Below are 13097 nucleotides of genomic sequence, written 5' to 3' on the forward strand. Positions count from 1 at the left end.
CATATAACAGAACGGTGTAATTTGACATTTCAAGTTATCTACAGTCACGAAACTTGTTCACTAAAAATTGTCAACATAGGTCGATGTTTTATGATGATTTGTTCCTAGGTTTTACAATTTTTGAGATTTAAAGATGTTCAAGGCAGACTTTTAGCTTTTTTGTTGGGTTTTCACTATTTGCTTGAAAACGGAAAGTCTTATCGAAATGACTAGAGAGAATTTTTTAGCTGTGGAATAGGGATACAAAGTGAATTGCAATAATCGATTTTTCGATTATTCGGTTTTCGCGAAAAACTTAAAACTCGACTTTCGATTAATCGTTAACTGCCGAAAACCGATTTTAATCGACTATAATCGACCATTTTCGTTGATGCGATCAGTGATGGTTATATGTATAAAAAAGTACCGTCGATTATGCGGTTTTAGCTCACCCAATAGTCAACTACGACTAATAGTCGACCACGATTAATAGCCGACTACGATTAATAATAGACTACGACTAATGGTTAACTACGAATAATAGTTGACTTTGTCTTTCGAAAGTCGACTAAAAATATTCGATTATGCGGTTTTCGCACAGTCAATAGTCGACTACGACTTTTGGAAATTTTACGGTTAATAATCGATTAATCGATTAACCGAAGTCGATTTTACGTATCCCTACTGTGGAAATACTCTACGTATTTTGGGACAGTGATATGATGCACAAAACGACCACGAAAACGCGACAAAATTGTTTAGTTGTCAATGAGAGCCGTACCAAAATTTTTCTCAGCGACATTTCTGCAGAACATTTCGAAGCTGAAAAACGTCATCTTGTGGTACTTTTATAGCGGCTCTTAAAATAAAGGACGAAAAGGACGAAGTGCTCTACGAAAATAATCCTCATTCGATTTGACTGAAGACATGTCATCTCAAAAATAAGCTAAAGCAACATTGAACAAAGATATAACCCTAATTCCTGATGGCTTACAGGGTCTCTAGCAAAAACTTCATCACGCCATAACGCGGAAGTTCGACTCACGGCAGATCAGTCCTTCGGAGTTCTTAATATACTCACCAACCCCTTTCTTCCCCAGGAGGAATTTTACGTGCCCCAGACTTTCACCTCCATTTTGTTGCACAATGTTATTTGATATTTAAGGTTCCAAGTACTCACAAAACTTCTCCATCAAAAATTGTCAACATAGGTCCATGTTTTGGTGTAGCCACCACATAATGGTACCACCTGATTTCAGATATAGAAGTTTTTATACCCTCAGCATTTATGATAACGAGGGTGTATACACTTTCATACGGGCAAAATGTGCCTCATCGAAATAATGGTTTTAGACCCCAAGTATGTTTGCACGAAATCCGTTTCAGACAATTTGGAGTTGATTTAGCCATGTCCGTCCGTCCGTCTCTCTGTCTGGCTGGCTGGAGCCCAAGATAACTCTCGAACAGATCAACCGATTCGGTCCAAAATTTGTCTTTCGTAATATTTTGTCCAAACTTAGTTTAAGTTCGAAGATGGGTTATATCGGTTCACTCCTTCCGGTACCACCCTCACAAAAGTTCGAAAATGTTCGGAAATTTTGTGCGCACGATAACTCTTGAAGGGTGTTGCTTTTGGTAAAAATGGGTTCAGATTTGGACATACCTCCCATATATATTTTCGGCCGATTTCAGGTATTTGCTGCGCCAAACACGATATATATGTATGTCCGATTTTGATGAAATTTGGAATGTGTGACTGAATTCGGTCTAAAAATAAATGTGCCAAATTATATCGGAATCGTTTAATATTTGGATATACATAGGTCTCATATATATTTTCGACCGATTTAAAGTATTTGATACACCAAAATAGGGTGCTTAATCCGTCAGATTTTGGTAAAATTTGCAATGTGTGACAGAATTTGGTCTAGAAATAAATGTGCCATATTATATCGAAATCGGATTTAGATATAGATCTCATATATACTTTACATATTCACTGTTTTGTAGGGTATCATATAGTCAGTCGGCCCCTCACGACTTTGATCGTTTCCTTACTGGTTTTATTTGTTAAACTTTTTCATTCCTGAGGATATTTCAAATTGATATTTAAAGACTTCTTTCAGAAACTTTATTTTCATTATAAATCTGTTAATTTTATATAAGTATATTACATTTTATGGAATATAATTGCGGTTTTGGCAAACGACAACTGTGATTGTCATTACGAATGCAAGGCAAAGCAGATCAACTAAACACACAGGTACTACGCATTCAAACCCAAAACCACTTGAATTAACCACAACTCTAAAAAAAGAAACAACATCCCATGTTTATGCTTTTTTTTTGCTAAACTGTCATTTAGCGAAATCCAATCGTATCCGTTGTTATGTCGTTGTCTTTTTGTAGAGTAATACCCGCATATTAGTTAGGCACGTGTTTTTATTCAGGAAACAATTGAAATAACCTCAGAAGTTCTTCAACATTTCATTCAATGTTGTTGGCTTTACGTTTTTTATTCCACATTTTTTTTTATCAAGAACTTGCAACAATATGTGACAAAAAACAACTATAACTACAACAACATAGTGTAAGTGTAACATAATAATTATGTGGCCAAGCTAAGCTCCTGTGGTTGCCACTTCATGTTTTTTTTACTTAAGGCGGGATAATACCTCCCAAGCTGTAGTTCGTTCGTTCTCCTTGTGGACTATTCCACTTTTGTGGTAGATTGTAGAAAAAACCATTTGATAGTAAGACCGAAGAAGAAGAAGTTTCATTCATTATATTCATTCACTGATTCGTTTATTCATTTTATTATTGTTATAGAGGGGAGAACAACGAAGGGGAAAGGTTAGAATATTTAATAAGGAATATGATCAGTGATCTACGTCTCCTTTTTTTGTGCTACTCAATCTACGCTAGTGTTAGCTCGTCTGTTTGGTTACTTGTTTTGTTTCAACTCATGTTATGGCTGTGTGTTTGTTGGTTTTTTGTTTCTTGCCAGTCCTCCCTGTACCTGTATCTTCTTACCGGAAACTAATTATACAGCCTTGTTTTTTTTTTCCTCCCTACTTATTTATGTTCACAATTTTTGTTGTTGTTTGATATTTTGTTTGTTTTTTTATTGTCGATCGCTTCTGTGTTAGGCGACATATCTGTTACACCCTCCCTGACTTTGGTGGCTGTCGTTGTTGTTGTATTAATATTATTTTGTTATAGTTTAGATAGGGAAACTAATTTCGAATTCGAGAACAGTGGGTCAGAAACGTTTTTATATTTTTGATACATTGACTTTTCTTCAAACATCGTGGACTGCAATGGCACCACATAAAGGGTCCATAGAAGCACCCATTCACTCAGAGAGGGCTATAGAAACACTCTTTCTTTCAAAAAGGGTCTATAGAAGCACCCTTTCTTTTAGAAAGTGTCTATAGAAGCACCCTTTCTTTCAGAAAGGGTCTATAGAAGCACTCTTTCATTCAGGAAGGGTCTATAGAAGCATCCCTTATTTAAGAAAGGGTCTATTGAAGCACTCTTACTTGTATAAAGGGTCTATAGAAGCACTCTTTCATTCAGAAAGGGTCTATAGAAGCACTCTTTCATTCAGAAAGGGTCTATAGAAGCACTCTTTCATTCAGAAAGGGTCTATAGAAGCACTCTTTTATTCAGAAAGGGTCTATAGAAGCACTCTTTCATTCAGAAAGGGTCTATAGAAGCATCCCTTATTTAAGAAAGGGTATATTGAAGCACTCTTACTTGTATAAAGGGTCTATAGAAGCACTCTTTCATTCAGAAAGGGTCTATAGAAGCACTCTTTCATTCAGAAAGGGTCTATAGAAGCACTCTTTCATTCAGAAAGGGTCTATAGAAGCACTCTTTTATTCAGAAAGGGTCTATAGAACCACTCTTTCATTCAGAAAGGGTCTATAGAAGCATCCCTTATTTAAGAAAGGGTATATTGAAGCACTCTTACTTGTATAAAGGGTCTATAGAAGCACTCTTTCATTCAGAAATGGTCTATAGAAGCACTCTTTCATTCAGAAAGGGTCTATAGAAGCACTCTTTCATTCAGAAAGGGTCTATAGAAGCACTCTTTCATTCAGGAAGGGTCTATAGAAGCATCCCTTATTAAGAAAGGGTCTATTGAAGCACTCTTACTTGTATAAAGGGTCTATAGAAGCACTCTTTCATTCAGAAAGGGTCTATAGAAGCACTCTTTCATTCAGAAAGGGTCTATAGAAGCACTCTTTCATTCAGAAAGGGTCTATAGAAGCACTCTTTTATTCAGAAAGGGTCTATAGAAGCACTCTTTCATTCAGAAAGGGTCTATAGAAGCATCCCTTATTTAAGAAAGGGTATATTGAAGCATCCCTTATTTAAGAAAGGGTATATTGAAGCACTCTTACTTGTATAAAGGGTCTATAGAAGCACTCTTTCATTCAGAAATGGTCTATAGAAGCACTCTTTCATTCAGAAAGGGTCTATAGAAGCACTCTTTCATTCAGAAAGGGTCTATAGAAGCACTCTTTCATTCAGAAAGGGTCTATAGAGGCACTCTTTCACTCAGAAAGGGTCTATAGAAGCATCCCTTATTCAAGAAAGGGTCTATTGAAGCACTCTTACTTGTATAAAGGGTCTATAGAAGCACTCTTTCATTCAGAAAGGGTCTATAGAAGCACTCTTTCATTCAGAAAGGGTCTATAGAAGCACTCTTTCATTCAGAAAGGGTCTATAGAAGCACTCTTTCATACAGAAAGGGTCTATAGAAGCACTCTTTCATTCAGAAAGGGCCTATAGAAGCACTCTTTTATTCAGAAAGGGTCTATAGAAGCACTCTTTCATTCAGAAAGGGTCTATAGAAGCATCCCTTATTTAAGAAAGGGTATATTGAAGCACTCTTACTTGTATAAAGGGTCTACAGAAGCACTCTTTCATTCAGAAAGGGTCTATAGAAGCACTCTTTCATTCAGAAAGGGTCTATAGAAGCACTCTTTCATTCAGAAAGGGTCTATAGAAGCACTCTTTCATTCAGAAAGGGTCTATAGAAGCACTCTTTCATTCAGAAAGGGTCTATAGAAGCACTCTTTCATTCAGAAAGGGTCTATAGAAGCATCCCTTATTTAAGAAAGGGTCTATTGAAGCACTCTTACTTGTATAAAGGGTCTATAGAAGCACTCTTTCATTCAGAAAGGGTCTATAGAAGCACTCTTTCATTCAGAAAGGGTTTATAGAAGCACTCTTTCATTCAGAAAGGGTCTATAGAAGCACTCTTTCATTCAGAAAGGGTCTATAGAAGCACTCTTTCATACAGAAAGGGTCTATAGAAGCACTCTTTCATTCAGAAAGGGTCTATAGAAGCACTCTTTTATTCAGAAAGGGTCTATAGAAGCACTCTTTCATTCAGAAAGGGTCTATAGAAGCATCCCTTATTTAAGAAAGGGTATATTGAAGCACTCTTACTTGTATAAAGGGTCTATAGAAGCACTCTTTCATTCAGAAAGGGTCTATAGAAGCACTCTTTCATTCAGAAAGGGTCTATAGAAGCACTCTTTCATTCAGAAAGGGTCTATAGAAGCACTCTTTCATTCAGAAAGGATCTATAGAAGCACTCTTTCATTCAGAAAGGGTCTATAGAAGCACTCTTTCATTCAGAAAGGGTCTATAGAAGCATCCCTTATTTAAGAAAGGGTCTATTGAAGCACTCTTACTTGTATAAAGGGTCTATAGAAGCACTCTTTCATTCAGAAAGGGTCTATAGAAGCACTCTTTCATTCAGAAAGGGTCTATAGAAGCACTCTTTCATTCAGAAAGGGTCTATAGAAGCACTCTTTCATTCAGAAAGGGTCTATAGAAGCACTCTTTCATTCAGAAAGGGTCTATAGAAGCACTCTTTCATTCAGAAAGGGTCTATAGAAGCACTCTTTCATTCAGAAAGGGTCTATAGAAGCACTCTTTCATTCAGAAAGGGTCTATAGAAGCACTCTTTCATTCAGAAAGGGTCTATAGAAGCATCCCTTATTTAAGAAAGGGTCTATTGAAGCACCCTTACTTGTATAAAGGGTCTATAGAAGCCCTCTTTCATTCAGAAAGGGTCTATAGAAGCACTCTTTCATTCAGAAAGGGTCTATAGAAGCACTCTTTCATTCAGAAAGGGTCTATAGAAGCACTCTTTCATTCAGAAAGGGTCTATAGAAGCACTCTATCATTCAGAAAGGGTTTATACAAGTGCCCTTTCTTTTAGAAAGGGTTTATAGAAGCACCCTTTCTTTCAGAAAGCGACTATAGAAGCACCCTTTCTTTCAAAAAGGATCTATAGAAGCACTCCTTCTTTCAGAAAGGGTCTATAGAAGCACCCTTTCATTCAGAAAGGGTCTATAGAAGCACCCTTTCATTCAGAAAGGGTCTATAGAAGCACCATTTCTTTCAGAAAGGGTCTATAGAAGCACTCTTTCATTCAGAAAGGGTCTATACAAGTACCCTTTCTTTTAGAAAGGGTTTATAGAAGCACCCTTTCTTTAAGAAAGGGTTTATAGAAGCACCCTTTCTTTAAGAAAGGGTCTATAGAAGCACCCTTTCATTCAGAAAGGGTCCATAGAAGCACCCTTTCATTCAGAAAGGGTCTATAGAAGCACTCTTTCATTCAGAAAGGGTCTATAGAAGCACTCTTTCATTCAGAAAGGGTCTATACAAGTGCCCTTTCTTTTAGAAAGGGTTTATAGAAGCACCCTTTCTTTCAGAAAGCGACTATAGAAGCACCATTTCTTTCAAAAAGGATCTATAGAAGCACTCCTTCTTTCAGAAAGGGTCTATAGAAGCACCCTTTCATTCAGAAAGGGTCTATAGAATCACCCTTTCATTCAGAAAGGGTCTATAGAAGCACCATTTCTTTCAGAAAGGGTATATAGAAGCACTATTTCATTCAGAAAGGGTCTATACAAGTACCCTTTCTTTTAGAAAGGGTTTATAGAAGCACTCTTTCTTTCAGAAAGGATCTATAAAAGCACTCTTTCATTCAGAAAGGGTCTATAGAAGCACTCTTTCATTCAGAAAGGGTTTATACAAGTGACCTTTCTTTTAGAAAGGGTTTATAGAAGCACCCTTTCTTTCAGAAAGCGACTATAGAAGCGCCCTTTCTTTCAAAAAGGATCTATAGAAGCACTCCTTCTTTCAGAAAGGGTCTATAGAAGCACTCTTTCATTCAGAAAGGGTCTATAGAAGCACTCTTTCATTCAGAAAGGGTCTATAGAAGCACTCTTTCATTCAGAAAGGGTCTATAGAAGCACTCTTTCATTCAGAAAGGGTCTATAGAAGCACTCTTTCATTCAGAAAGGGTCTATAGAAGCACTCTTTCATTCAGAAAGGGTCTATAGAAGCACTCTTTCATTCAGAAAGGGTCTATACAAGCACCCTTTCTTTTAGAAAGGGTTTATAGAAGCACCCTTTCCTTTAGAAAGCGACTATATAAGCACCCTTTCTTTCAAAAAGGATCTATAGAAGTACTCCTTCTTTCAGAAAGGGTCTATAGAAGCACCCTTTCATTCAGAAAGGGTCTATAGAAGCACCCTTTCATTCAGAAAGGGTCTATAGAAGCACCCTTTCATTCAGAAAGGGTCTATAGAAGCACCATTTCTTTCAGAAAGGGTCTATAGAAGCACTCTTTCATTCAGAAAGGGTCTATACAAGTACCCTTTCTTTTAGAAAGGGTTTATAGAAGCACCCTTTCTTTAAGAAAGTGTTTATAGAAGCACCCTTTCTTTAAGAAAGGGTCTATAGAAGCACCCTTTCATTCAGAAAGGGTCCATAGAAGCACTCTTTCTTTCAGAAAGGATCTATAAAAGCACTCTTTCATTCAGAAAGGGTCTATAGAAGCACTCTTTCATTCAGAAAGGGTCTATAGAAGCACTCTTTCATTCAGAAAGGTTCTATACAAGTGCCCTTTCTTTTAGAAAGGGTTTATAGAGGCACCCTTTCTTTCAGAAAGGGTCTATAGAAGCACCCTTTTTCAGAAAGGGTTTATAGAAGCACCCTTTTCTTCAGAAAAGGTCTATAGAAGAACTCTTTCTTTCAGAATGGGTCCATAGAATCACCCTTTCCTTCAGAAAAGGTCTATAGAACCACTCTTTCTTTCAGAAAGGGTCTATAGACGCACCATTTCTTTCAGAAAGAGTCTATAGAAGCACCCTTTCTTTCAGAAAAGATCTATGGAAGCACCCTTTCATTCAGAAAGGGTATATAGAAGCACCCTTTCCTTCGAAAAGGATCTATAGATGCACTCTTTCGCTCAGAAAGGGTCTATAGGAGCACATTTTCTTTCAGAAAGGGTCTATAGAAGCACACTTTCATTCAGAAAGGGTCTATAGAAGCACACTTTCATTCAGAAAGGGTCTATGGAAGCACCATTTCTTTCAGAAAGGGTCGATAGAAGCACCCTTTCATTCAGAAAGGGTCTATAGAAGCACACTTTCATTCAGAAAGGTTCTATAGAAGCACCATTTCTTTCAGAAAGGTTCTATAGAAGCACCTTTTCTTTCAGAAAGGTTCTATAGAAGCACTTTTTCTTTCAGAAAAGTTCTATAGAAACACCTTTAAAGGATCTATAGAAGCACCCTTACTTTCAGAAAAGATCTATAGAAGCACCCTTTCTTTCAGAAAGGGTCTATAGAAGCACCCTTTCTTTCAGAAAAGATCTATAGAAGCACCCTTTCTTTCAGAAGGGGTCTATAGAAGCACTCTTTCTTTCAGAAAGGGCCTTTAGAAGCACCCTTTCATTAAGAGAGGTCTGTAGAAAAACTCTTTCTTTCAGAAAGGGTCTATAGAAGCACATTTTCTTTCAGAAAGGGTCTATCGAAGCACATTTTCTTTCAGAAAGGGTCTATAGAAGCACCCTTTCATTCAGAAAGTGTCTATAGAAGCACCCTTTCCTTCAAAAGGACCTGTAGAAGCACCCTTTCATTCAGAAAGGGTCTATTGAAGTAACCTTACCTTCAGAAAAGGTTTATAGAAGCACCCTTTCTTTCAGAAAGGGCCTATAGAAGCACCCTTTCATTCAGAAATGGTCTATAGAAGCACTCTTTCTTTCAGAAAGGGTCTTTAGAAGCACCCTTTCATTAAGAGAGGTCTGTCGAAAAACTCTTTCTTTTAGAAAGGGTCTATAGAAGCACATTTTCTTTCAGAAAGGGTCTATCGAAGCACATTTTCTTTCAGAAAGGGTCTATAGAAGCACCCTTTCATTCAGAAAGGGTCTATAGAAGCACCCTTTCATTCAGAAAGGGTCTATAGAAGCACACTTTCATTCAGAAAGGGTCTATGGAAGCACTCTTTCTTTCAGAAACGGTCTATAGAAGCACCGTTTCTTTAAGAAAAGGTCTATAGAAGCACTCTTTCTTTCAGAAAGGGTCTATAGAACCACTCTTTCTTTCAGAATGGGTATATAGAAACAACCTTTCTTTCAGAAACGGTTATAGAAACACCCTTTCTTTTAGAAAGGGTCTATCGAAGCACATTTTCTTTCAGAAACGGTTATAGAAACACTCTTTCTTTTAGAAAGGGTCTATCGAAGCACATTTTCTTTCAGAAAGGGTCTATAGAAGCACCCTTTCATTCAGAAAGGGTCTATAGAAGCACCCTTTTCCTTCAAAAGGGATCTATAGAAGCACCCTTTCCTTCAAAAAGGATCTATAGAGGCACTTTTTCTTTCAGAAAGGGTCTATAGGAGCACATTTTCTTTCAGAAAGGGTCTATCGAAGCACATTTTCTTTCAGAAAGGGTCTATAGAAGCACCCTTTCATTCAGAAAGGGTCTATAGAAGCACATTATCTTTCAGAAAGGGTCTATCGAAGCACATTTTCTTTCAGAAAGGGTCTATAGAAGCACCCTTTCCATCAGAAAGGGTCTATAGAAGCACCCTTTCATTCAGAAAGGGTCTATAGAAGCACCCTTTCATTCAGAAAGGGTCTATAGAAGCACCCTTTCCTTCAAAAGGGCCTATAGAAGCACCCTTTCATTCAGAAAGGGTCTATTGAAGGAACCTTACCTTCAGAAAAGGTTTATAGAAGCACCCTTTCTTACAGAAAGGGCCTATAGAAGCACCCTTTCTTTCAGAAAGGGCCTATAGAAGCACCCTTTCATTCAGAAAGGGTCTGTAGAAGCAACCTTACCTTCAGAAAAGGTTTATAGAAGCACCCTTTTTTTCAGAAGCAACCTTACCTTCAGAAAAGGTTTATAAAAGAACCCTTTCTTTCAGAAAGGGTCTATAGAAGCACTCTTTCTTTCAGAAAGGGTCTATAAAAGCACTCTTTCTTTCAGAAAGGGTCTATAGAAGCACTCTTTCTTTCAGAAACGGTCTATAGAAGCACCGTTTCTTTAAGAAAAGGTCTATAGAAGCACTCTTTCTTTCAGAAAGGGTATATAGAAACACCCCTTGCTTTCAGAAACGGTTATAGAAACACCCGTTCATTCAGAAACGGTCTATAGAAGCACCGTTTCTTTCAGAAAAGGTCTATAGAAGCACCATTTATTTCAGAAAGGGTCTATAGAAGCACCCTTTCTTTCAGAAAAAATCTATAGAAGCACCCTTTCTTTCAGAAAAGTTCTATAGAAGCACCCTTTCTTTCAGAGAGGGTCTTTAGAAGCACACCTTCTTCCTTCGGATGACGTCGGTAACATCGCTCATTATAAATTGTGGTTGTACCTGCTCGGCTGGGAGGGCCCTTATACGGCGTAGCACACCACTCTTCACCCTATGACCCTCAGGTGCTGTATAAACTGCTGGTTAAAATAACGCGCGCGCCTCTTCGGATCTTTCACTGTCACGTCTTTGTAATTAACAGCCGTTGTATCATCCTTCTTTCCCGGATCCGAGAGTGATATAGCCGTTGCCCACTATTTACTTAATCCTGTACCAATGTTGGATTGCTTTAGGTGGTCTAGCTACTTTTTCCGCTTATGTTCGTCTACTATCCTCTTCAAGAGTAAGTTCTTTGAATCTTGGGTCTTCTGAAGTCGGTGATCGGAAGATGGTCTGATCCAAAGGAAGTAACGGGTTACCACGACACGTCATTTATCAGGCCTGGTGCCACAATGATGATTTTTTGCAAGCTGTGACAATCTCCTCTTATCCTCGTAGGAGCGTCTTCATTCACCTTGCAAAGTGAGGAGTTATCAATTTGCTCGGTCAGCACTGCGCCCGTCTGGCCATTGCCAAGGGCAGTAAAGTCTCCATCTGGTGCTAGACAGTTATTGCCTTCCAAAAACGAACTAATGTCGGACATATAAAGCAAGGCACATATATTCATCAACGGTATTTACACCTTCAGCAACTCTATATCCATGTATGGGTCACTAGAGTCAAGTTAAAGCGAGATATGTCTGTAGTGGACAGATAAGTGTATAAGCAAGGCAAGTCCTCCTCCTTCCACAAAACGTAACCATCGCAACTTTGCAAGCTACAGGTGACGGTTAGCTTTCTTTCCTAGATCCCGGCGACAATGATATTCCTCCGACTTATAAAGTCTACGATTTTGCTGGCTTTGTCGCAGAGACGTTCCAAGTGACTTGTACCAGTGATGCATTTTCGGTGCTCGGAACAACAACTTGGGGTGTGTCTCGTATTCCGACGATGATGATTCCGACGACGAAGTTGGAGACAACCTATCGCAGTATTTCGTGGAGGGGACTAAGATCGGAGCAGCAACGGAAGTACACACATACATCCATTACATATCATCGAAGTTGACAAAACAAACAGAACTCAAAATAGGCATTGCGGGATATATTGTCGCTCCCATGGTGAAAAAATATACAACACAAACACATAATTGTTGAGGTGACGGTCCCTGGTCGAAGATTCCCTGAGTCAATCCGGTGCATAGAACCGGCCGCCGTGAGACTAAACCGTTGCTAGATATCTTCCACCTCACAAGCCACTAAACATACAATACACACAACGACAAAATTCATTTGCCCCACTGTTTCAATTTTTAGGATTTTAGGTAGTACATCTCCTTACCCTCGCACACTGGTCGAAACCACTGATCTAGCGGCGCGAAAGTCAAAAAATCGAACTTTAAAATTGCGAAATATTTTCCATTGTATCGATTACAGACAGTTTACGGACAAAGATTTTGTTTTTTCATTTTTGTTGCTGTAAATATTCACTCAGTTATTCACTATCAAATACAAGAGTTTTTGTTGCATCAGATTTTAAAAAATTGTTGCAAAAAAATTAACTTCATATTTGTTTAAATGTTAAATAAATTCGTAATGAAAATGGACAAGATATATTTTAATTAATAGCAGAGGGTGTGACTTAAATTATAAAAATTAGTTTGGGGTCTGGAGGTACTTAGTTATATAGCAACAAATTTTCAAAAAATTAAATTTTTTAGTGTTTTTATGGGTTGTACGCGCTTGTTCCATAGATTGCATCTTTTAAACTTGGCCGAACTTAGGTCCGATTATTTTTTGGGGAATGAATTGGACTCTCTGGATACGGAATAATCACATTCGGGCTGCAAATATTTGCAAATCTTTTGATGACTGCACTTTTAAAATAAGGGATTTTGCATGAAATTCATACAAATTTAGCTGTGCATTTGTATGGGAGCTAAATCAAAATATGGACCTATCTTGAGAAATGTTTGCAAGGAGGAGTTCTACCCCCGGAGACACTATAATGCCATGTTATAGCTAAATATGTTATTAAATATGGGATAACAAGTAAAAATTCAGCGAATCGGGGGTACCATAAAAGGGGCTACGTCGAAACATAAATCCGTATTGAAAATGTTTTGTAAGAAGATTTTATACGTAGTGAGAACATGGAATGCAAAATTACAGCCAAGTTGGTTTGAAAATGTGGTCATGATATTCAAAATACCTTAAATTGGGAGGTACGGTTACATGGGGGCTATATCAAAACGTGGACCTATGTTCATAATTTTTGGTGGAAATATTTTGTGACCACTAGGAACCCTAAGTACCAAATTACAGCTAATTTGCTACGAAATTGTGGCTTAAATCCTCAAAATACCGAAAATCGGAAAGTACCGTTATATGGGGGCTATACCAAAACATTAGCCGATATTTTTCATATTTGGCCCATTATTACCCACAGG

At 38.0% G+C, this 13097-nt stretch overlaps 1 protein-coding gene across 1 annotated transcript in view; it reads left to right on the forward strand.

Annotated features, from left to right (window-relative positions):
- Nucleotides 1-13097, forward strand: part of Ino80 (chromatin-remodeling ATPase INO80) — a 252596-nt gene that overhangs the window by 104974 nt on the left and 134525 nt on the right. The window lies entirely within an intron of this gene.

This window comes from Musca autumnalis, unplaced genomic scaffold (assembly GCF_047663935.1).
Source record: "Musca autumnalis isolate F117 unplaced genomic scaffold, ASM4766393v1 scaffold_1, whole genome shotgun sequence".
Lineage (NCBI taxonomy): Eukaryota > Metazoa > Arthropoda > Insecta > Diptera > Muscidae > Musca > Musca autumnalis.